Genomic DNA, 26,215 nt, shown 5'->3' with positions numbered 1-26,215 from the left:
CAGTGGTGATTAAATACCACCAAAAGAAAGCTCTATCTGTCTCAAAAAAATTATAAAAACGTCATATGGGTACAGTGTTGCATGACCGCGCAATTGTAATTTAAAGTGCAACAGCGCTGAAAGCTGAAAAATCGGCCTGGGCAAGAAGGGATTGAAAGTGCCCAGTAGGCAAGTGGTTAAGTGACTTCAGACCAGGCATGACAACTTTTCAAAAGCTTTACTGAATTAGTACAGCATGATGAAAAACACAAGATAACAGTTCAAACTAAGTGCAGTCTTTTTCTAACATCCTTAGTCCCTAACTACAGGCTTTTGTCTGCCCCCAGCATACCTGCTTAGGAAAGAGTCAACTCCTGACATCTTCTGGGAGGACTGCAAGCCCCAGCAGTCTGTGCATTGTGCCACTACAGGTCTCAGCAGCCCCAGGCATATTGGCAGGCAATCTCCAATGAGGACAGATAGAAGAGAAGATAACTGAAGCAGGGATGAACTGAGCCCTTCCGAGTGGTGGTGTGCTGGAGGATCAGGTTACATAGCAGCCGTCAGCCTGTCTTTGCTCCCGCTTGCTTGGAACTCTTCAGGCAAAGCCCATCAAGTGAAAAGCCCGGGAAATAAGTTGACCCCTTCCCTTCCTGCCAGGCAGCAGATAACTAGAACTTTCCAGCCTGCTTACAAACAGGTGCAATGTTGGCAGCAAAAATGCCAAACAGGTTCGGGATGGCAGAGTAGTATGTATATACTGCAGAATAATACGAAACAGATGATAAAAGCTGTAAAAACATGGACTGTTCACAGCAACATCTCTGCGGTTCAGTTAGGGTAATATGTGACTTCATATCATAGTTGCTATAGAAACCATATAACAAAAGAGAGTCTATCTTAGATTCATTACTTCAGTAAAACAGTTGAGAATACAAACAGCTACTTATGCTTATCCTCATAAACAGCATCTCTCTTGATGAAGTCAAAGGTAGCCCTGGTAACACAAGTGCACAGCAGAAGGAGTGCAAGGCCCAAAGACAAAAGACAACTCCACTGGAACTGGAGTACTAAGGTAGCAATTGGAGTTGGGCTCCCCACAGTAGCTGGGTCTTCTGAAGATGCTGTGTGCTATTAGGCTCATGTCTGGCTGTCTACACAGCAGTTCTGACAGTAGGGAGCTGCGCACTTGGCTGCAGATCACCTGCTCAGCTATATCTGCCTTATCAGACATAGTCTCTCTGAACCGTTTAGGACTGAGGAAAGCAGAGGAACCTGAACATGTCCAGAAACCCAGGAAGATGTGGGAAATTAAGGTAAATGGGTCTGCAGCTGCATCTGGGCATGATAAATAAATGGACACTCTGCTACAGGCTCATTACATATGTAGGTACCCCTCCTTAATCTGGAGTATCCTTACTCTAATGCCTGGTGCTCAGAAGGAGACGAATATTGGCTGGTATCAGCCAGTTCAACAGAAACCATCCGACATTTGGTCTGTGTGTACACGAGCCTGTCCAACAGAAGACAGCCAGCTTCTGTTGAATGGCCATGCTGGAAAACCAGCATCCAATCCGCATGTGATCAGAGCTAGCTGTGAATGGCTGAGAGTGCTGACCAGTGTGTTCTAACAAGGGGGCATTCCCCCTGTCAGAACACAATAGCTCAGCAGGGAGATCACTCTACTAACATTGTATAGTTAGTACAGCAAGCTCCACGTTTTTTTTTTCATGCAGCCTGCTGGGTTGAGCGGAACAAAAAAATTGATAGTGTGTACCAGGCTTAAATGCAGTGTTTGCAGGTAGGCTATAGCCAGCCTGAGTTCTGTTTATGTTATATGGGATTGATGGGTTTCTACCAGGTCCAAGGACATTGTTTGCTTGTGGCTATTTTTAGGGAGTGTTTTCCAGTAGATGGAGTGAAAATATACAATGTATGAAGGTTTTTAAAATTTATTTTGCCCTGGCCAATCACTGAGGGGTTTATGCCAGTGATGTGGGCAGTTAGTGACTGCAATACTCAGGCCTTTAAAGGAAAAGTTTGGCCAATGCTTTTTTGGCCATACTTCTGCTATAGATCGACCTGCACGCCTGTGACCTGTTTTCAGGTGACAGAGGGATAAAGCCCGCTGTTAGCTGATGTCATTCAGCCAGTCCAAGCTTGGGAAACATCCTGCCCATGTAAAATTCACAGACAGTTTTGGTTTGCAAAATTTCCTTGAATTTTATGACGGTTAACAACCCTGCTTCACAGCCCAGTGCTCCAGTGAGGGGAGAGCAATGACAGCAATGGCTTGCTCCTCAGGTGGGAGAACTGAGCGATCAGTGGTGTTTGATCATTCAGTTCTCACTGCAGAGCCAGCCGGGGACAGATACAGCATAGGATCGATGCTGCTTCCACCTAGGTGAGTATCATTGTTTTTTTTGTTTTTTTTAATCCCAAACTTCTGTTTTAAGGTATTTATGAAAACTAGTTTCCTTGTCAAAATATTTTATTATGTATTCAAAGGTAAATTATAGAAGTGTACAATATAATCTGTTATCAATCAAATTAATGAAGCTCAGTTATATAAATGCAAAGAATAGTATAGATTGCTATTATATATTATTAAATAAAAGTAATAAAGTTATAAGCAACTGTTGATCTGTATTTGAATGAAATATCTTAATTTATACAGTTACAATTATAACTGTAAAAATTCTATATGATCATAGGTAGTATATGTGGGAGCTTCCAAATTCAAGAAGTAAATATGCATATAAATAAAAAGGGAAGAAGGGTAGAAGGAAAGAGAGGGATGTATAGAGAGAGGTAATGAGTTCCGCAGGGTTCGGTCGGGAGCCACCACAACGTCTTTGAACAACCATATTTGAAACAAAACCTATCAAATTTACTACCATGGTAATAGTACTCTGTTATCAAATGTTGATGGCAAAAAAATTTGTATCCAAGGCTGCCATATTTTTTCGTATTTAGGGATTTGGTCCGTTTCAAGAGCTAACATTTTCACTTGTATCATAGTATTATATATTCTATTCACAGTCTCATTGATTTCCAAAGTCAAGGATCTCCACGCTCAACAATTTAAAGCTGGCATGCGATAAGAATTCTGGTTTTAAATTGAGTAGGGCTATCATAGGGTCCAGATGTAATTTCATTTTGAGTAATTTAGATACAATGTTAAAAATTTCCTTCCAGAAGGCTTATGCATTAGGGCAATCCCACCAAATATGAAAATAAGTACCCAAACCTGTAAAACCACGATGACATTAAGCCAAATAATTTGGGGTATATTTAGCTACCCTGGCTGGTACAAGGTACCATCTTGTTAGTACCTTGTAGTTGGCCTCCATTGCCATTACATTAGGAGAGGCTGATTTGGTTACTGACCAAATTAGGTTCCAGTCTACATTTTTAAGAGTTTTCTCTAGGTCATCCTCCCATTTTTGAACGTATGAAGGATTTTCTGAGTTGGGTTGAGTTAATATTTGAGGGTATAGAAGGGATATTATTATTTGGCATTTGGTTCATCCTTATATATAGTTTCAAAATTGGTTAGTTTGTTTAGGGTGTTCGTGTTTAAGAAGGGTGAGAAAAAGTTTTTAATTTGGAGATATTTAAATATTTCTTTATGGGGTAAGCCATAGGTGTCACAAAGTGTGGGGAAGGGGATGAAGGATGAGGAGTCTACAAACTTATGCATGGTCAGGATATTTAGTGTTATCCATTCTTTAAAAGATTTAGGAGAGACCTATGCCGGATAAAATGCTGTTTTTTTATAAAATGATAATAGCGGATTGTGTGTAGATTGTAAGTGATTTCCTATTTTAAACCTATTCCAAAGAGATATAAAATGTTTAGTGATAGAATTTCATAGATTTCTATGATCTCTAGGAGAGATCCAAAGAAGGTTTGATATGGAAATAGGGTCACACTCAGCTGCTTCTATAGACACCCATAATGGGATTTCTTTTTGTGCATGATATTTAGTTAAACTAGCTAAGTGTAAATTAGGACATCCTAATCCTCCATTAAGTTTGGTAAGAAATAAAGTACGCTCTTGTATTCGCGGGTTGGAGGAACCCCATATGAACAACATTACTCTTTTCTGTATAAATCTTAGGAAATAGGCAGGAATAGGGATTGGTAAAACACAGAATAAATATAGTATTTTTGGTAGGATCATCATTTTTATGGCCCTGATTCTTCCAAACCACGATAACGGGAGGTGGGAGCAGGATTTTAATAGATTAGATATATTTTTTAGAATGGATGGATAATTAACTGAGAATAAATTTGTAAAGGAAGCTGACAAATGAATCCCTAAATATGGGATGGATCTGTCAGCCCAAGTAAAAGGGAGACCTATCTTTGCTGAATTTAGTTCTACATTTGAGAGGGATATGTTTAAGGCTTGACATTTTTTAGGGTTAATATGAAGACCAGAAAATAACGCAAATTCATTTAGTAATGGAATTAGGTTGGGGCCTGATATTTGTGGAGAAGAAAGAAATAGAAGGATATCGTCTGCAAATAGACATAATTTATGTTGGTAACCGCCAATTTCAATTCCAGTTATAGTGGGGTCCGATCTAATCATTTGAGCTAGTGGTTCTACTAGGAGGGCAAATAATAGTGGAGAGAGTGGACATCCCTGACGTGTATCTCTATTTATACTAAAGGATTCAGATTTATAACCTGCATATTTAACATATTATATAAAGGGCCATAATCCAGTTTATAAAGTTGAGGGCAAAACCCAATTTTTGTAGAGTTTAATACAAGTAAGGCCAGGAAACGGAGTCGAGTGCTTTCTTGAGGTCTAATGAAAGGAAACAAGCTGGAATTCGACGTGATGTAGCAATCTGTGCAAATAGTACCGCTCTACGTATGTTATCGCTTGCTTGACGTGTTGGCATAAAGCCAACCTGATCACGGTGAATTAGGCTGCTTTCACACTGGGGCGGTATTCAGGCGTTACAGCGCTAAAAATAGCGCCTGTGTAACGCCTGAAAAAAACCGGCCCCTTTAACTCCAGTGTGAAAGCCCGAGGGCTTTCACACTGGAGCGATGCGCTGGCAGGACGGTGAAAAAAGTCCTGCCAGCCGTATCTTTGCAGCGGTGATCAATGGGCGGGCGGGCGGGTTTAACCCCTTTTCGGCCGCTAGCGGGGGTTAAAACCACCCCGCTAGCGCCCGCACACCGCCGCTAAAACGACGGTAAAGCGCCGCTAAAAATAGCGGCACTTTACCGCCGACGCCGCTCCCGCTGCAGTGTGAAAGCAGCCTTAGTGATCCTATTGTATCTTTAAGACAAGTAGCTAGAATTTTTGGAAATTTTTTTATATCTATGTTTATCATGGAGATGGGGCGGAAATTTGTGCATGATGTTTCATCTGAGTGTGGTTTTGGAATCATGCAAATAATAGCCATTAGTGATTCTTGTCTAAAAGAGTTACCGGTATTATCCAAGATATTATTGAATTCTTTTGTCAATATAGGAGAGATGATCTCAGTGAAAGTGCGGTAACATAGGGCTGAGAAGCCACCTGGACCCGGTCTTTTGTTTAAATTTAAACTCTTTAATAGCTGCTATTACATCTTCTACCACTATACGTTGCTCTAATTTGTTTTTATGTGAAGGGGATATTTGGGGTCGATTTATTTTCGAGAAGAAGGAATTCACTTTAGTGGAATCAAAAGAGTTGGCTTCTGAATACAGGTTTTTCAGGTGAGAGCTGAATTTTTAAACTATTTTTAGAGGATTACGCGTATATGTATTTGGTCAGTTTAAGTTTAATAAGTTTAGAAGATTTATTGATAGCATTAAGTGCTTGCGCTAAGTACCAGGTTTGTTAGATTTTATGTAAAATGCGTGTCTGGTGCATTGCAATGTTTTCTCAGCAGAATCAGTGAGAAATAAATCATATTCCAATCTTGCTTTTTCTAGTTTCTTTTTTGCTGATGGAGTGGGATTAGTTTGAAAGGCCGTAAAAGACGAATTAAATTCATTTTCCAATTTCTGCACCAGGTTTGTGCATTCCCTCTTGAGTATTCCAATTTGTTGCTGGAATATCCCTCTCAGAACCGATTTGTGTGCCTCCCAGAGGGTTAATGAGGAGACTTCTGGGCATGTATTATGTTTTAAATGATCTTTCAGAGCCTGTTCTGTTTATACGGTAAGAGGGGTGTTTAAATAATATATTTGGTAAATACCATGTGGTATCATGTGCTTTGGGTATAAGAGATGCAATAGAGGTGAAGACTACGTTATGGTCAGACCAAAGGATAGGGATAATATTAGATGCAATTATTTCTGGCAACATTCCTGTCGTCAGAAATATGTGGTCAATTCGACTGAATGTTTGATGTGGATGGGAGAAATATGTATAGTTTATTTTGGTCGGGTTGTTTTCTCTCCAAGAATCAACTAATTTATAGTTAGAAAGGAGATGAGAAAGAGATTGATTAGTTTGGTTTCAGGATCAAATAAATGGGGATCTGTCCAGAAATGGGAGGATAACTTGATTAGAATCTCCACATACAATGAGTGAGCCCATTTTATGAGAGTGTACTACCTGAAATAGGTGTGATAAAAAGGGTACAGGTTTTTTGTTAGGCGCATAATATGAAACAACAGTTATAGCCGTGTCTAAAACATATCCAGTTAGTATTAAATACCGTCCCTCAGGGTCTTTTATTGCAGCCTGCATTGTGAAAGGAGTGGAGCGATGGAACGCTATTAAGGTGCCTCTTTGTTTGGTATCTGTTGAAGCTGTGAATACTTGTTGGTATGATGAACTAAAAAATTTGGGAGTAGATTTGTTTGTAAAGTGGGTTCCTTGTGTGCTTTCGTGGCCTGGAAAGATCGAAATGCTTTTGTACGTTTTTGTGGTACATTAAGCCCCTGTACATTTAGGAAATTACATTTAATGGTGCCATAGTAGCTGCCACAACAAGCTTTTCTTACCACATGTTACGACGTGGTGGCTCCACGAACAAACACCTGCAGATAAAGAGAGAGAGAGAAGAGAGAAAGGTCCAGGAATGTCTAGAATGGAGGAAAAATTTTAATCATAAAAGATCATATTACATATGAATAAAGTAGCGGTATAAAGAGATCCAATGTTTACCCGTGACGAAGGATACAATCCTCCATCAGGGGATAAGGAGCCTTCATCGAATCCCCACATAATAACTGTAGGGGTCCGAGGAAAGTAAATTGGGGTACACATAGTTTTCATGGGAGGAACACCAGCCCCAAAAAATTCTAACTTGAACATCCTAAAGATGTATGATTTTAAGCCCTAAAATATGTCTGTCTATCTATGTTTAAATCTACTATGTACACTTAAAAAGGAAAATATTTAAAAAGGAAAATATTTAGGCAAAAGGAGAAAACTTTATCTAATTTATCCATTAACAGGGCTAATAAAAAAAAAAAAAATTTATAATAAAGACTTATCCACCCAACAAATTTGAGTCAATTGACTAATAATAAAAAGGTTAAAGACAGTAAAAAGGGATACATAAATCATTTCATAGATGAATATGAACTTTTGTTATTATGTGACCGCTCCAGAGACTTATTAATAAATCTTAAAATGTATAAATCTTGGGGGTCCATGTGAAAAAGCAAGAATAAAAAATATATAAAAAAATAAATGAATAAATAACAGGGCTAATAAAAATGCATAATAAAGACTTATCCACCCAACAAATTTGAGTCAATTGAAAGGTTAACCACTTGAGATCCGCGCTATAGTCAATTGACGGCTACAGCGCGGATCTCCTTTTCCGGGACTACGTCTATTGACGTAGTCCCATGCACGAGCGGCCTGCGCGCCCCCTGAGGGGCGCGCGCTGCGCGCTCTGTGATCGGCGAGTCTACGAGACTCGCCTGATCACTGATCCGTGCAAGGGGTCCATCCCGACCCCTTATCACGTGATCAGCTGTCAGCCAATGACAGCTGATCATGTGATATAACGGAGCCGGTAATCGGCTACTATTCCTCCTCGCGCTGTCAGCGCGAGGAGAAAAAAAAAGCCGATCACCGGCGGCCGTGATCGGGACATCAGTCCCGATCATGGCCAGCACTGCTAGTGCCCACCAGCAACCCTGTCAGTGCCCACCTGCCCCCTGCCAGTGCAACAATAAAAAAAGTAAGTGCCCCCCGTCAGTGCCACCCAGCAGTGCCCATAGTGCCACCCAGCACTGCCCACAGTGCCACCCAGCAGTGCCACCCAGCAGTGCCCACAGTGCCACCCAGCAGTGCCCACAATCTGCATTAACAAAGGTGCTGCACCCATACCACATATCCGTGCCCATCAGTGTCATCTACCAGTGCCCAGCAGTGCCGCCCATCAGTGCCCAGCAGTGCCACCTATCAGAGCCACCTATCAGTGCCACCTATCAGTGCCCATCAGTCCCATCTATCCTTGGTACCTATCAGTGCCCATCCGTGCCACCCATCCGTGCCACCCATCCGTGCCATCTTATGTGCCCATCTTTGCCCATCAGTGCCGCCTTATCTGTGCCCATCGGTGCTGCCTTATCTGTGCCTATTTGTGCCGCCTTAACTATGCCTATCAGTGCCCACCAATGCAGCCTATCAGTGCCCACCAATGCAGCCCATCAGTGCCCACCAGTGCAGCCTATCAGTGCCGCCTCATCAGCGCACTTCAATGAAGGAGAAAAACGACCCGTTTGCAAAATTTTATAACAAACTTTTAAACATGATTTTTATTTTTTATTTTTTGCATCTTTTTTTGTTTGTTTAGCAAAAAATAAAACTCCGAGCTGTAATTAAATACCACCAAAAGAAAGCTCTATTTGTGGGAAAAAAATGATAAAAATTTCATTTGGGTACAGTGTTGTATGACCGCGCAATTGTCATTCAAAGTGCATCAGCGCTGAAAGCTGAAAATTGCTCTGGGACTGAGGGGGGTTTAAGTGCCCAGTAAGCAAGTGGTTAAAGACAATTGTAAAAATAGATGGATATAAGCGTTTGTTATTATGTGACTGCACCAGAGATTTATTAATAAATCATAAAATGTATAAATCTTGAGGGTTCAAGTGGAACAGCATTAAAAAAAAAAAAAATGTAAAAATAAAAAAATAAAAAATTATAGTAAATGAATTACTTTGATGATAACCAAAACTAAAATTTTTAATTATATGGGTTTTAAATGTTAATATAAATGTATTTTAAATCATTTAATATTAACCACTTTCAGACCGGACCAATTTGCTGGTCAAAGACCAGACCACTTTTTGCGATTCGGCACTGCGTCGCTTTAACTGACAATTGCGCGGTCGTGCGACGTGGCTCCCAAACAAAATTAACGTCCTTTTTTTCCCACAAATAGAGCTTTCTTTTGGTGGTATTTGATCACCCCTGCGGTTTTTATTTTTTGCGCTATAAACAAAAATAGAGCGATAATTTTGAAAAAAACGCATTATTTTTTACTTTTTGTAATAATAAATATCCCCCAAAAATATATAAAAAAACATTTTTTTCCCTCAGTTTAGGCCGATACGTATTCTTCTACATATTTTTGGTAAAAAAAATCGCAATAAGCGATTATTGATTGGTTTGCACAAAAGTTATAGCGTTTACAAAATAGGGATAGTTTTATAGCATTTTTATTAATAATTTTTTATTATTTTTTTTTTACTAGTAATGGCGGTGATCTGCGATTTTTATTGTGACTGCGACATTGTGGGGGACCCATCGGACATTTTTGACACATTTTTTGGGACCATTGTCATTTATACAGTAATCACTGCTATATAAATGCAGTGATTCCTGTGTAAATGACACTGGCAGTGAAAGGGTTAACCAGTGGGTGGCAGTGTAGGGGTTAAGTGTTCCTAGGGGTGTGTTGCTAACTGTGGGGGGGTTGGGCTGTCATTTAGTGTACACTGATCTCTGCTCCAATCACATGGAGCAGAGATCAGCGTCACTAGTTGCTAGGCAGAATGGGAAAATGTTGTTTATACAGCATTTCGTCCATTCGGCCGCTCCGTGAGACGATCGCGGGGATGCCCGCGGCGATCGAGTCCGCGGGTCCCGCGACCGGACTCACGGGGGTCCCGACCAGCGCGGGAGCGCGCCGCCGGCGGCGCGCTCCCGATGGCACGGCGGCAACGAATATTGGACGTACATGTACGCCAATATGCCTGCCCGTGCCATTCTGTCGACGTACATCGTCGTGCGCTGGTCGGGAAGTGGTTAAATATCCATACATTAGATATAATAAGAGGGAGTAGGAGATTTGTATAGAGGTTCCAAAGATTCTGCTATATTGATCAACCTCTGAAAGGCACAAATGAAATTAAGTTTGTTAGGTCTTCAGTATTTTCATTCCATAGTGTCTTCTTGTTCTTGAGGTGGAGATGCATGTCGACTAGACATGTGCATTCGTTTTCATCCAAATGCATTTTCGTCCGAATTTCAGCTATTTTCGCTTTTTTGTTTTGACAAACGATAACAAAAGCACAGAATCCGAAAAACGAAAGATCCAACATAAATAAATGCTTTATTTTCATTTTCATCGGTACAACAGTTTGATATAGAATAGGAGATTCGACGTGACTCTGACAATAACAATCTGTGTCTATAGAACCTGTGGTCGAATGTGCCTAACCTTACATCTATTAGTCCAAGATTATATAGAGAAAATATTCGACAGAGAAAAAAGATTTGACAGAGAGAAAAGATTCTGCAAGTTACTGTCCTAAAAAGTGTTTGGGGACCCGGGTCCTGCCCCAGGGGACATGTATCAATGCAAAAAAAAGTTTTAAAAACGGCTGATTTTAATAATGATTTTAATAATGATTAAAGTGAAACAATAAAAGTGTAATATTCCTTTAAATTTCGTGGGGGGGGGGGGGTGTCTATAGTATGCCTGTGAAGGGGCGCATGTTTCTGGTGCTTAGAACTGTCCCTGCACAAAGTGTCATTTATGCAGGAAAAAAAGTCCTTTAAAATCACTCGCAGCTATTATGAATTGTCGGCTCCGTAATACAGAGAACACTCATTGAAAGTCATTGATAAAAATAAATAAATAAAAAAGCGTGGGGGTCCCCCAAATTCAATTGCCAGGCCCTTCAGGTCTGGTATGGATATTAAGGGGAACCCCGTGTCAAATGAAAAAAAAATGTACGTGGGGGTCCCCCTAAAAATCCATACCAGACCCTTTATCCGAGCACGCAACCTGGCAGGCCACAGGAAAAGAGGGGGGGACGAGAGAACGTCCACGTCCACGTCCATTTCCAGGCGCTCTATCAGTTTCCCTGGGAGTAATTCCTGACATAGTGCAGTTAAAGAAGATTTTCTGGTATACTGTTGAATCTGAGGTTAGATCTTCTTTCTCTAGTTTCATAGTCCTCTAATTTATTTTGTAAAATAAAGTTTTCTTCTTTTAGAATATCAATTTCTGTCATGTAGTCTGAGAAGAGTTTTCAATTTCTTCCACTTCAAGTGCTGCTGTGCGCTGACCAAGTTTGTTTCAGTGCTTTGTGAAGCATATTTTCAAAATGTTTTAAAATACTGTGAGGTGTCATAGTTTCATGTGAGGAAGACAATGATATATTGAATTCTGTATCAGAATCTCCTGAGGAGATATGCTGTATAGGTTTAGTCTTTGTGGAGCACTCTGAGGTCATTTGTGCTGATTCTCAGGAGACCGGAGCCATTTTGGATGATATGCGCATCTGAGTGCCTCCGTGAGATTTATTTTTTGTTTTAACATGGGCTCCTCCCAACACCATTATTGTTTTAAATGTTTCTCTCACCTCTCGGGTGTTTAATAAGGTATTCCGCTTTATAATTTTCGTCTGGGCTTAAGCTGTATTGCGGGTTATTCTTCCTCACGAAGTGTAGCTCTAGTCAGACATTACTGTCCTGCTAGACTCCGCCCACTGCACCATGAAAACTAGTTTCCAATTGAAAGGCTGCAACTACAGTATATAAGCTCCCAATCAAAGATTTTAAAGAATAATTTGTAATTATGAGGCTGCTACTGAATAATCTAAGGCCACCAAGCAGTTGTTCTTAAGGGATGCATTTGTAACTGGGAGGCTGTCACTGAATTATTAGATCTGCCACCAACTTTGATATTTGAGAGGCTGCTACTACGAAAATCAGAGCCAGCAGCCATTTTGTTTGCTGGCAGATGAGGGCCTGTTATATTTTTGCTAAGCAAAGTGGAAAAATAGTGCTGGACCTGTAAGGTTATTTTAATGGTATTGTTATCTTATATTAAGGTATTGATGTTGATGTAGGGATCTGAACTCCACAGTCTCCTTGGCTTGCAGTGTAATGTAACAGAAATGGAAATTGAAGCACCACATCACTGCTAAAAGGTCCAAATGCTACCTTATTCCAATAAAGGGTGGCAAATTAAAGAGTAGTCAACATGCTTTGGGTGTCCAAAACTGCCCACTTCATCAGGGCTTGAAATTTAAAGCAATGAAAATGGACTAGAAATTAACTTGACATTTAATGGGATTTTGTCCAGTGTGATTATTTGCACAGGTCAGCAGTTGATTTGGCAACCATTAAAAGGTCCTGTTCACTGTTTTCAATGCCCTGGCCTTGACAAAGGGGCCAGTTTTATATCATGTTGTCTATTCTTTTTGATTGTCCCCCTGGCCTTTAATGGAATAAAGTCATATCTGGACCTGTTAGCAGTGGTGTGTCTCTTTGATTGATATTTTGATATAATACCGCTAAAGTTTTGGGGTATTCTGTACCCCTAACCCTCTCTCCCTAGACAATTGTGCCAATAAAAATTCTAAAAGAAGTCTGGAAGCCTTGAAGCCTGTCTGATTGTTGTTACTGGAGAGTCTGTGAGAGTCTAGGCGGAGCCACAGAGCAGGTTACTAGTATGGAAACAAATTCATTTTAGTTTACATAGGGCAATGATTTACTAAGTCTCCCCTCTAAGTACTGTACCAGTATCCTGAGAATTATATAATTCTGAAAAAAAGAACAGCAACAATCAGATTGGGATCTTTGGGATTTTTTTAGGTACTCTTGTTTTATTGCACTCCATTATTCTATAACTCACATAGCCTATCACACAAAAGGTCTTGAACCATCAACCTAGGTTTGCTAATAGCAATATTACAACATAGTATACTGTATATTATATCAAGCCTGATCACTTTGTTGATGGAAGAACATCTATTTACGCTTTCTCAGGCAACATGCCTACTTTTTTTGAAGAGATACAGAGTTTTGAACACTAAACGTTAAATAGCAATAATCTCTTAAATGTTTTAAAATGGTTTTCAAGTCGGCCTCTGCACCTCTATCCACCAATGTATAGACCTATAGATCAAAGAGAGGGGACAGGGACAGAAATGGTCTCATGAGGGAGTAGGTATCTTAATATTTTTACCCCTGGATGTTATCTTTGTGTACATATCAGTCAAAGGGATTTGTGATGGTGAAAAATGAACAAGGCTGTCCAATTAAGTCAGATCCTAGAAGCCATATTACACTGGTACTCTCTTTTTCTAAGTGATCTTGTTCTTGTCCCCTCTCCCCACCCATTTATGCATTGGAGGATAGAGGAGCAGCAGTCAACTCAAATGTCATTTTAAGGATTTTAAGAGGTTATTACTATTTCATATTTGCTGCTCAAAACACTTACCTTTGTACCTCCAGAAAAAGTGGGCCTGTTGCCCGGGAAATGTATTGAGGGACGTTTTTCATCAACCAAGTGAAAGGGTTGATATAATGTTCACAATTTTTTGCTATTGCTATTAGAAAACCTAGGTTATTAAAGAACTATGTGCAGCAAAGTCCCGGGGCCCCTGAAGCCCAATGGTGATCTCCAGAGTTAAGGACATCCTTCAGTGTAGGGTGGGTTACAAGGCATGGTGGGTGTAATGCAAAATGAACAGATGAGCGCCAGACACTTTTGGAATGCAAAGAGATTTATTGTCTCAAACAGAAGTGTGGGAGAGAGGATTAGGGCCACGACATCATTAGGTAGATGCAATGTTAATTAGCAGACTCCGAGACTTCAATAGGTAGACAGCTATACAGGTGAAGGCCTCCAGCCGGACACCACTTCCGTATAGGTAGGACCGCTGTCTCCTATGGCAACAATCATGTAGCTGTTACGGTAAAGGTTTTCAACTTTCTGCAATACAAACAGTTCTCTTTACCCCACATTCACTCACTGTGGGTCTTCACTCAACGAGCTCCCAGTCTCTCTCACTAGACTTCAGATCCATTAGGCACTGGATCCCCTGAGTTCTTTCACTGTAGCACTCAGTATCTTCCTCAAGTATCACTCCTACTTCGCTGCTGGGTCCTTGGCTTGGCACTCACCAATACTCCTCAAGCTTCACCCCTGCTGACACGTTAGGTCCCTGGCTTGGCTTTCCACAAGCGTCACCTCTGCTGTTCTGCTGGGTCCCTGACTTGGCACTTGCTGATGCTCTTCCACTTCTTCACCGTCCCCGGTTGGCGAGAAGTCTGCTCTGGTACTGGCCTGAGCTCAGTGTGGTCTCTGGTAGCAAGGTGGATGGTCCCTTTGTGGCGATAGCTTCCCCTCTACCTCCGATCACTAATGGTTCCCCCACCGGCGTAACCGTTCCTCCTGGTTGGACTACAAGCCCGCAGTCCCAGGTAGCACAGAACCCCAATTACCTTACTTCAACCAAATAAATAGACTCTCCCAGCCAGCAGGCCAAGGGACCCAAGAAAATCCCTGCCCATTGGCTGAGACACCCAATTCATTCCTAATCTGTCCTTGCAATGTCTTATCTAATGCCACCAGATACACAGCCATCTAATGAAAGAAGAGAGAAGTGCAGCAATTCCAGAATTAGGGTGAAACTGACCTCCTATCAATTGGCCAAGGAAACTATCACTTGGCAAATACATTTAATAGAAATCCTGTCTAAACAACAGGGTGCTACAGAGTATTACAATATATAGAGTAAGATTATATATGTTATTTTAAGAAAAAGCTTTTTTATGTGAAAGGCATCAAGATATATAGAAAGTATATGGTACCTAAGCCCTTTGTTTACACTAGTGTGAATTGAATATGGGTTTCCCTGCATCCAATTCGCATTTGAGGAGATTGTGACCGGCTTTCTTAGCCTCTCTATAGAACAGGTTCACACATCTCCAGAGCGGGTCTGATGCGAATTGCACAAGAGTCCTGTGCGTCTTCTGGTCCATTTCAGGTATAAATTCAACCACAAATTTGGGCTGAAATCGAACCTGAAACTGTGAATTGAGAGGCACCAAACCCCTGCTGTAAGCCGCTCTGTGCTGCAGTGTGAAAAGTGTAATAAATATATCTTTTTTTTGTACAGTAAATGGAAGTAGCAGTCTCATTCCCAGTATTATTCTATATATATATTTATAAGGATGTTTGTTGATCCCTAATCTGGCGTTATTTTTCAGAATTGTTAGTATGCATACCAATTGCTCTGCACCACTATATTGATTTTTTATCCCAGTCTAGTGTCAGGAACTTGAGACAACCTTTGCATTTTTGGAAGTTACATAAAAAGATCCCAATCTGGTGGGTGTTGTTCTCTTTTTGTGGTTTATTAGTATAGAAAGCAGCAGCACAGTTTAAAAATTAGGCAGCTCTTTTGAGGCATTTGTAAACAATATTTTTATTTTTTTCAAAACAAAGTAGTCTTTAATAGGAGCATGTTTTTACTTATATTTGGACTAAACTGGTTATGTCATTCTCTACAACCTCTTTCCTCTTGTGCATCCTCTCATATTTTATTTTATTGACTTTACCCATCAATCCCCCAGTTGCTTCAGTTGTTCCCCAAAAGTAGTGATGAGCCGAACACCTCCCGGTTCGGTTCGCACCAGAACATGCGAACAGGCAAAACAATTTTGCGAATACTGTTAAAGTATATGGGACACGAACGTAAAAATCAAAAGTGTTCAATTTAAAGGCTTATATGCAAGTTATTTCCATTAAAAGTGTTTTGGGACCTGGGTACTGCCCCAGGGGACATGTATCAATGCAAAAAAAAGTTTTAAAACTGCATTTTTTTCGGGAGCAGTGATTTTTATAATGCTTAAAGTGAAACAATAAAAATGAAATATTCCTTTAAATATCATACCTGGGGCATCCCCTTAGTCTGCCTGTAAAGTGGCGGATCTTTCTGATGTGTTTTACTGTACCGCAGCAAAATGACATTTCAAAAGAAATAAATGTAATTTAATTTGCTTGCAGCTCTAATGTATTGCTAGCTCCCAGCAATATAGATAAAAATCAAGGAATTCATGTAAAAAAAACACAGCATGGGGTCCCCCTCAAAATCCTTACCAGGCCGTTCAAATTTGCCACGAACGCCCCATAAAGTTCGCTCTTTGTCGAACAGGCGAACACCCGATGTTCGAGTCGATTCAGTCCTTGTGTGTCAAAGGACTGTAAATTAGAGTTAATAAACCAGAAGGTGGAACAAGAGCACGATCGAAAAAAAAAAACCAGCTTTAGTCTTTAATATGCAAATATGCAAATAAGTTAGTAATTAAGCTCCAGTTCCCAGGAGGATGCTCGCAGCATAACAAGTTCTATTATCAGAAAAACAGATGCAAAAAAAAGAGGAAGAGAGTGAAATAGGGTGAGGACTGAAAATCCACAGGGTAAGGTGGATGTACTAAAAAAAATAAACAGAGAAAAATTTTTTTTTTAAATTGGAAAAGACAAGTAGTAAACTGACTATTAACATTCTCAGTTGTTTAGGCAACATAAGTGACAATATAGATATTCTGTCATGTTCAGAAGAGCAAAAAAATTAATTCATATGAAAATATTATGCAGAATAAGCATATTAGGAGAGAAATTGAAGCAAATGCACCCAAAGCAGAAAGATGTGTTCACTAACAGTCTTGTTATGTTTTCATGGTTTCCAAAGGAAACTTTCAAGTTGCAAGATTTAAGAGTGCTGTGACAGAGGTATGATGTAAAAAGCTCTGCAAGTTTTGATGGTTGGCAAATCCTTGATAAGTTTGATATCAACGGGTGGACTATGCTTTAACAAAACTAATTAACACATTTTGGAAGGCTTGTTTAGTCCTTCCTCCCTCAAGGGAAAGGTCCTAGTTGGAGGTCATTGGATTGGAGCTCAAAGCCTATGGGGATTGGCCCCCAAGCTGACTGTGTGACCAGAAGCAGCAGGCTGTGTTCCTGGGAAGTAAATTACCTCTTATATGCTGTGTGCCTGCAAGAACTATGCCTGAAGCTGCAGATTAAGGATGAGCCGAACACCCCCTGTTCGGTTCGCACCAGAAACTTTGTGTGAACTTTAGAACCCTATTAAAGTCTATGGGACTCGAACATTCAAATTCTAAAGTGCTAATTTTAAAGGCTAATATGCAATTTACTTTCCTAAAAAGTGTTTGGGGACCTGCGTCCTGCCCCAGGGGACATGGATCAATGCAAAAAAAAGTTTTAAAAACATCAGTTTTTCAGGAGCAGTGATTTTAATAATGATTAAAGTGAAACAATAAAAGTGTAATATTCCTTTAAATTTCGTACCTGGGGGGTGTCTATAGTATGCCTATAAAGGGGCGCATGTTTCCCGTGCTTAGAACTGTCCCTGCACAAAGTGTCATTTCTGCAGTAAAAAAAGTATTTTAAAATCACTTGCGGCTATAATGAATTGTCGGCTCCCGTAATACAGAGAACACTCAATGAGTGTTCTCTGTATTACGGGAGCCGACAATTCATTCATTGATAAAAAAAAAAAAAAAAAGCGTAGGGTTCCCCTAAATTCAAACCCCGCGTCAAATTTAAAAAAAAATTGACGTAGGGTTCCCCCTAAATATCCATACCAGACCCTTCAGGTCTGGTATGGATATTAAGGGGAACCCCGCGTCAAATAAAAGAGAATTGACATGGGGTCCCCATAAAAATCCATACCAGACCCTTTATCCGAGCACGCAACCTGGCAGGCCGCAGGAAAAGAGGGAGGGACGAGAGAAACCTGCGTTACATCAGAGGGGGGCGGGGTCACCCATACATCATTGGGGAACCCCTGGCTTCCCTCACTAGCGCCAGAGGGTCAGGTTACGGGTGGCCCCGCCCTCCTAATATAAGACGCTGGGATCCCCGCAGTGTCTTCTCAGTGGAGACAGAAGATGGATGCATGGATGGACTGCGCTGGACTGATATCACCCGTCGCTGGATCAGATCAGCCATCGCTGGACCCCGGAGAGATGATCATCCGTCGCTGGATAGCAAGAGTGGATTACCACCGCTGGAATCTTTTTTTTATTTTTTTTATTTTTAATAAAGGAATTTTTCAAAAGTGTGTTTGTCTTATTTAACCATTTTTTACACTTTCTTTGTGAAATGGTAGGGGTACTTTTGTACCCCCTTACCATTTTTAAAGAGGGGGGATCTGGGGATCCTCTTGTTAAAGGGGGCTTCCAGATTCTGATAAGCCCCCCGCCTGCAGACCCCCACAACCACCAGCCAGGGTTGTGGGGATGAGGCCCTTGTCCCCATCAACATGGGGACATGGTGCTTTGAGGGGTCACAGACCCCCAAAGCATCCTCCCAATGTTGAGGGCATGTGGCCTGGTACGGTTCAGGAGGGGGGTGCTCGGATAAAGGGTCTGGTATGGATTTTTAGAGGGCCCCCCACGTCAATTTTTTTTTTTTTAATTGACGAGGGGGTTCCCCTTAATATCCATACCAGACCTGAAGGTCCTGGTAATTGAATTTAGGGGAACAACACGCTTTTTTTTTTTTTTTTTGCTTTTTTTTTTTTATCAATGAATGAATTGTCTGCTCCCGTAATACAGAGAACACTCATTGAGTGTTCTCTGTATTATGGGAGCCGACAAGTCATTATAGCCGCGAGTGATTTTAAAATACTTTTTTTCCTGCAGGGACTTTGTGCAGGGACAGTTCTATGCACGGGAAACATGCGCCCTTTCACAGGCATACTATAGGCACCCCCCAGGTACGAAATTTAAAGGAATATTACACTTTTATTGTTTCACTTTAATCATTATTAAAATCACTGCTCCTGAAAAAACGTCAGTTTTTAAAACTTTTTTTTGTATTGATCCATGTCCCCTGGGGCAGGACCCAGGTCCCCAAACACTTTTTAGGACAGTAACTTGCATATTAGCCTTTAAAATTAGCACTTTAGATTTCTCCCATAGACTTGTACAGGGTGTTCCGGCTTTTCGAATTTGCCGCAAACAGCCCAAATTGTTCACTGTTCGCTGAACAGGCAAACAGGCAATGTTCGAGTCGAACATGAGTTTGACTCGAACTCGAAGCTCATCCCTATAAAGAAAGGAAATTAACTAAAACAAGAATTTCATGTTTTTGTGGCAAGTTACTCCAGTGGTAGCTGTGTGCTCTTGGAGTATTTTTGGACATTCCACCTTCTAATCCTTGCACCACAAGTTCTAATAAAGTGTTTAAACTATAGCTAAGTACTAGACCTGTATTACTGCAAAATTAGAATAAGTGAACTGCTTGGAATCAAGGTATTCTCAGAAATGGCCCCAATTGCATAGACCCTTCTGAGAGGAAATACCATACTAGAGAGAATTTATGAAGGTCCCTAATCACCCACCCACCTATGTAGAGGCTCAGATCTTGTTTTTATCAGGTGCTCTATAGATAGATAGATTCCTATACCAACCGTTGATCCATAGGAAGGCAAAAAACCTTATAAGGCATGGTCCAATTTGCTTCAGTAGAGGAAAAATACATTATTTTCTGATCTCCCAGAAGGCAATCGAATATGCCCTAGATCAACAATCCCTGATGTTATTACCTATAAATGTTAGTATCTGGTTATGTTTTGGTGATTTTGGAATACATCCAGCTCTCTTTTTAAAATAATCTACTGAGATGGCCAGAACCAGTTCTTGAGCCTATTTCTCATTTTCACAGCTCTTACTGTGAAGAAGCCTCTAATCTTTTCCTCCCAACGTAATGCGTGCCCCTTGTTCTTTTTTATGTGTGACCCTAAAGTGAAAAACTGTACACCAAAGTCGCTAAATGAACCACTCATGTATTCTTGCTAGTTCCTCAATATTCTGTTTGTGAATTAGTGCCCAAAACTGTACTGCATATTTTAGATGCTTTGCAATGCTTTGTACAGGAGCAAAATTATGTCTCTCTCTCTATCTCTTTGGAGTATATACCTGTTATTAGAAGAAAGTATTTAATTTGATTTAGAAACTGCAGCTTGGTATTAGACTGCTGGTTGGAAGCTAAACAGTGGCGACCTTGAGTGGAGAGTGAACAAGTCTTTCTTTTTGACTGCTGGTGATTGCTGGGTTGCATTTTTTGTCTTTTTGGGTCTTTTCCTTGTAGCTTTTTAACACCTTTTTCTGATACTTTTTTTCTTTGCTTCCTTCAGCCTACTAATTAAGGAGAGTGGTTAATTGGTCACAGGTGCTTTAGGCCTATATAACCTTCTGTAGAACTCATTGCGAGCCTGCTCATCTTTGAGCTTGCTGGAACTTAGACCAAGTGGAACTGGACTAAGTGATGGACTAAAAAACAGAGTTAGTGTAACTGGACAAAGTGGTGAGTTAAAAACCAGAGTTGAAAACAGGAGGTTATAACAGGGGTCATTGTACCTGTGTAGTGTGAGTACCTGAGTGTTTGATTAGTGTGTGTGGATCATTAGTACTTGTGTATTGTGTACTGTGTACTGTGTACTTGTGTACTGTGAGTGCACATAGGTCTGCGAGTGCACATAGTTCTGCAAGTGCATGTAGTCCTGTGAGTGCACGTAGGTCTGCGAGTGCACGTAGGTCTGCGAGTGCACGTAGGTCTTCGAGTCCACATATGTCTGTGAGTCCACGTAGTTCTGCGAGTGCACGTAGTTCTGCGAGTGCACGTAGGTCTGCGAGTGCACGTAGTTCTGCGAGTGCATGTAGGTCTGTGAGTGCCTGTGTATTGTCTTGTTGAGTACCTGTGTATTGTCTTCTTTAGTATTAGTGTCAGGAAGCTAGTTGTTAGGTAATTTGTACAGGGTATAATCCCCAACCTTCATTAGATTGAATAGGTACGATGCCTGGCGGGTGTAGAGAGGTGACTCGCTGTACATCTTGCGGCATGTATGCGTTCCTTGATCATCCGATCGAGGGTGAATACTGCTGTGCAAAAGGTAAGTGGATTGTTTCCCTGAAAGCCCAGGTTCTGAATCTGGGAAAGCTACTGTCAGCACTGAGAAGTCCCTCCATACTAAAGGAAAGCTAGGAACGTACAACGGTAGGTGCCGGCACGGGCCAGCACAGAGATAGGTGGAGACAAAGAGGTGCAGGCACTAGGAAAGAGAGGGAAAGGGGGAAAGGGAGACAGTCAGGAATAGTAGAGGGAGAAGTGCTAAGGAGGCCGATCCAGGGCTGGAGCATCCCAATAAATACGCTCCATTGAGTGACATTGGTGAAACCATTCAGGGACCAGCACTGCTGGAACTGGGGGACTCTCCTAGCTGCTGGGGGAAGAACTCCTCCAGTGAGAGTGGGGAGGAAGTGAAGGGAAAGGGAAGACAGATTCTGGTGGTAGGGGACTCAATTCTTAGAAGGACAGAGAGGCCAATCTGTAACAAAGACCTGAAGCACCAAACTGTATGTTGTCTATCGGGCACTCGGGTTCAGCACATCACGGATCTGGTGGACAGATTACTGGGAGGGACTGGGGAAGACCCAGCTGTCATGGTGCACATTGGCACCAATGACAAAGTCAGAGGCAGATGGAGTGTCCTAAAGAACGATTTTAGGAATTCGGGAGGTAATATTCTCAGGAATACTACCAGTACATCGAGCCACACCAGAACGGCAGAGGGAGATTAGGGAAGTAAACAAGCAGCTGAAGAGCTGGTGTAGTAAGGAGGGGTTTTGGTTCCTGGAGGACGGGGCCAACTTCTCAGTCAATAACCAGTATTATAGAAGGAATGGACTGCACCTAATTGAGGAAGGTGCAGATTAGCTGGGAATGAAGATGGCCAAAAAGTTAGAGGGGTTTTTAAACTAGGCAATGGGGGGAAGGTCCAGAGGTAGAGATAGTCAGTGTGGAACATATTCCAGAGGGTAGTATTGGGGGCTTTAGTGGTCGGTTGACCAAAGCACATAAACCCAAGGTAAGTATAGTAGCAAGTCCTAGTTTCAATCTCAGAACACCCAATAAGAGGATAATATGCAACCGGTCTAAACTACGTGGCATGTTCACCAATGCCAGGAGCCTGACGAACAAGATGGGTGAACTAGAGATACTTTGTGGGAATTTCAGAGACCTGGTTCAACAGCTCTCATGATTGGCTGGCAAACATTTAAGGGTATCTTTATCACAAGGATAGAGAGGGTAAAAAAGGGGGAGGGGTATGCTTATATATCAAGAATAATGTACAAGTTAATGTGAGAGATGACATCACTAAGGGAGCTAGGGAGGAGGTGGAATCCTTATGGGTAGAGCTCCAAAGGGATGAAGCTAAGGGGAAAATAATACTGGGAGTATGCTATAGGCCCCCTACCTGAAGGAGGAAGGGGAGACAGCTTTCCTATCACAATTTGGATTAGCAGCAAGGATGGGAAGTGTTATCATAATGGGGGATTTTAATTATCCAGACATAGACTGGGCAGAGAGAACCGCGCATTCATCCAAGGCTAGCCAGTTCCTAAAAGTCTTGCAGGACAATTTTATGGGTCAGATGGTAAACGCACCATCTAGAAATAAAGCGTTACTGGATCTACTGATAACCAGCAATACAGACCTGATCATGGATGTGGACATACAGGACAATTTAGGTAACAGTGATTACAGGTCAATTGGCTTCAGTATAAATCACACAAATAGGAAACATAAGGGAAATACAAAGACACCGTATTTCAAAAGAGCCAACTTCCCTAAACTGCATACCTTGCTAAAAGGCATAAATTGGGATAAAATCTTAGGAACAAAGAACACGAAGGGGAGATGGGTTTGCTTTAAGGGCATGTTAAATAAGGGCATTTGCCAAAGCATCCCATTGGGTAATAAATTTAAAAGAGCAAACAAAAGTCCTGGATGGCTTAACGCCAATGTAAAAATGCATATAAAAGCAAAGGAGAAGGCCTTAAAAAAATACAGGGTTGCGTTTCACGAGGGAATCGGCGGGCTTCAGTAACCAAAACTGCAGTATTTATCCTCAGGACTAGGGATGAGCTCGGTGTTCGAGTCGAACGCATGTTCGACTCGAACACCGGCTGCTCGCCTGTTTGGCGAATCCAGAACTTTGTGGGCCGTTTGCGCCATATACGTGTGGCGTTCATGGCCCACAATGCACTGCGCCATCGCAGTGCATTGCTGGCTGATGATAGGCAAAGCATGCACTGTGACCCTGCATGCTTGGCCAATCACAGTGTCGGCAGCGAGGAGAGCCATAATTGGCCACAGGCAGGATGCCTGTGGCCAATTATAGCTCAGGCGGGTTTAGTACATGCCCCACACTATATAAGGCCACCAGTGGGATGGCCTTGTGTAGTGTGTTGGCGTGCAGGGAGAGAGCAGGATAGGCAGGGACAGTGTCATATTTGCTTGTTAACCTAGTGCAGTTACAGTGGGTGTATTGTGCCTCCTGCACAGTATACACATGAAGCTACCCATTATTGCTGGTGTTGTTCTGTTTATCTAACACAGGCATTTGCTGCAGTTGGAGTGGGTTAGTGTGCCTCCTGCACAGTATACACCTGAAGCTACCCCTGATTGCTGGTGTTGTTCGGTTTCTGTAACACAGACATCTGCAGCAGTTACAGTAGGTGTAGTGTGCCTCCTGCACAGTATACATCTGACCCACCATGTCCTCCTGAGTAGTCCCCCAAACTGTTTGAGCACAGTGCTGAGTACATGCTCCAGTAGGATACCCAGCATTTTGAAGGCTCTGATGATGATACCCAGCTAGAGGAAGGCAGTAGCTTGAGCATAGAGAGAGGGGATGCTCAAGAAGGAAAGCAATCTGGCAGTCATGTTCCACCAGCTGCAGCATACTGCCAGGTTTGCTCCAGTGATGAAGAGGGAGGGGATGATGCGGTCACTGACTCCATGTGGGTGCCTGATAGGAGAGAGAGGAGGAGGAGGCACATCTCCAACGAGGCAGGATGCCCTCCGAGGACCAGCTTAAGGACAGCACACTGCAGAGCTCCGCCTGTGCAGGGCGCTGCCTCTGCGCGTTATTCCAAAAGTTCTTTGGTGTGGGCCTTTTTTGAGACGAGTGCATCAGATCGCACTGGTGCTATTTGCAACATATCTCTCAAGCGTATCTTGTGTGGCCAAAACATCAGCCGCTTGGGCACCACATGCTTGACCAGACATATGTTGACTTGCCATACAGCTCGTTGGCAAGACCCACACCAAAGAACAAAGCGGACCTCTCCTTGATCCTCATCAGCTGGGATCTACAACTCCACTATACCTTCAGTCCTCTCTGAGACCTGCACTGAGAGGAATGAGAGAGGTGTAGAATTAGGTGTGTCACAGCCAAGTACTTGTGGGCACTCTGCTAGCAGTACACCAAAGCCCGATTGTACCAGGAAAATTTCCCTGCCCCAGCTTCTGGACCGTCAAAAGAAGTTCACTCCCAGCCATCCACATGCCCAGCGGTTGAATGCTAGCTTGGCTAAATTGCTAGCACTTCAACTGCTGCCTTTTCAGTTGGTAGACTCTGCCCCCTTCCGTGAGTTTGTGCAATGTGCGGTTCCTCAGTGGCAGGTTCCCAAACGCCACTTTTTCTCATGGAAGGCGATTCTGGCTCCCTACCGGCATGTGGAAGGCAATGTCCATGCCTTGCTGGACAGGGCGGTCAGCGGTAAGGTGCATATTACCGCTGACTCATGGTCCAGCAAGCATGGACAGGGATGTTACCTATCTTTCACGGCCCATTGGGTGACTCTTCTGGCAGCTGGGAAGGATGCAGGACAAGGTGCAGTAGTGTTGGAGGTTGTTCCGCCACCACGCCTCCAAAATGCTACTACTGATTGTGACACACCTCTCTCCTCCACCCCTCCTCTTCTTTTTCCTCCATGTCCTCTTCCTGTGATTTGTCCTCGGAACCAGCAGTGCTCCGTAAGTGTTCAAGGGGCTACGCAAGTACACAGGCAAAAAGATGCCATGCCGTGCGTACGCTGGTGTGTTTGGGGGACAGAAGCCACACTGGGGCAGATATTTTGTCAGGTCTGCAGGGGCAGGCCTAAAGGTGGGTGACTCCACGCCAGCTTAAGTCAGGAATGGTGGTTTTCGACAATGGCACCAACCTCCTATCTGCCCTCCGACAGGGACAACTGACCCATGTGCCCTGTGTGGCTCACGTCCTTAACCTGGTGGTGCAGCGGTTCTTGGGCAGGTACCCGGGCTTACAGGATGTCCTGAGGCAGGCCAGGAAAGTCTGTGTGCATTTCCACCGATCATATAATGCCAGTGCTCGGCTGGCTGAGCTCCAAAAGGAGTTGAACCTGCCCAAGAACCGCCTTATATGTGACATGCCCACCAGGTGGAACTCAATGTTGGCAGAACAGAGGCAGGAAGAGGAGGACTTCCTTGCATCTCAAGGCCCCCTTTATCCAGACGGTGTTCCTGCTGTCCCACCCAACACACAGGAAGAGGAGGAGGAGGAGGATTGTGTCAGCATGGAGGTGGAGCCTGGCACTCAGCATCAGCAGCAGCAGTCTTTTAGGGATGATTTACAGTTCCAAGAAACCTGTGGACTTGTACGTGGCTGGGAGGAGGTGGCTGCGGATCATGTTGTCCTTAGTGACCCAGAGGACTCCGGACCGAATGCCTCAGCTAGCCTATGCTGCATAGCCTCCCTGATCCTGCAAAGCCTGCGTAAGGATCCTCGTATTCTTCGGATCAAGGAGAGGGACCATTACTGGCTGGCAACTCTCCTTGATCCACGGTACAAGGGTGAGGTTGCGGACCTTATATTGCCGTCGCAAAGGGAGCAGAGGATGAGACATCTCTGGGAGGCCTTACAGAAAGGTCTGTGCAATGCGTTCCCAGAGACTGGGAGGTTACAAACTCCTGGTCCTAAACAACGTGTTGCTGAGGCTTCAGTCAGTCACAGAAGGAGCGGTGGAGAAGGTGGCCGCCTGACCGATGCGTTCAGACAATTTTTTCGTCTGAAGCCCCAAGGTATGATTGGTTCCAGCAACCATCGCCAGCATCTGATTTACATGGTGCATGAATACCTAGGGGCAAGGTCAGACTTGGACACC

Source organism: Lithobates pipiens, unplaced genomic scaffold (genome assembly GCF_037356315.1).
Source record: "Lithobates pipiens isolate NorthernLeopardFrog02 unplaced genomic scaffold, aLitPip1_a1.2 Scaffold_13, whole genome shotgun sequence".
NCBI classification, from domain to species: domain Eukaryota; kingdom Metazoa; phylum Chordata; class Amphibia; order Anura; family Ranidae; genus Lithobates; species Lithobates pipiens.
The sequence above is the reverse complement of the archived record's forward strand: the minus strand, read 5'-3'. Positions refer to the sequence as shown.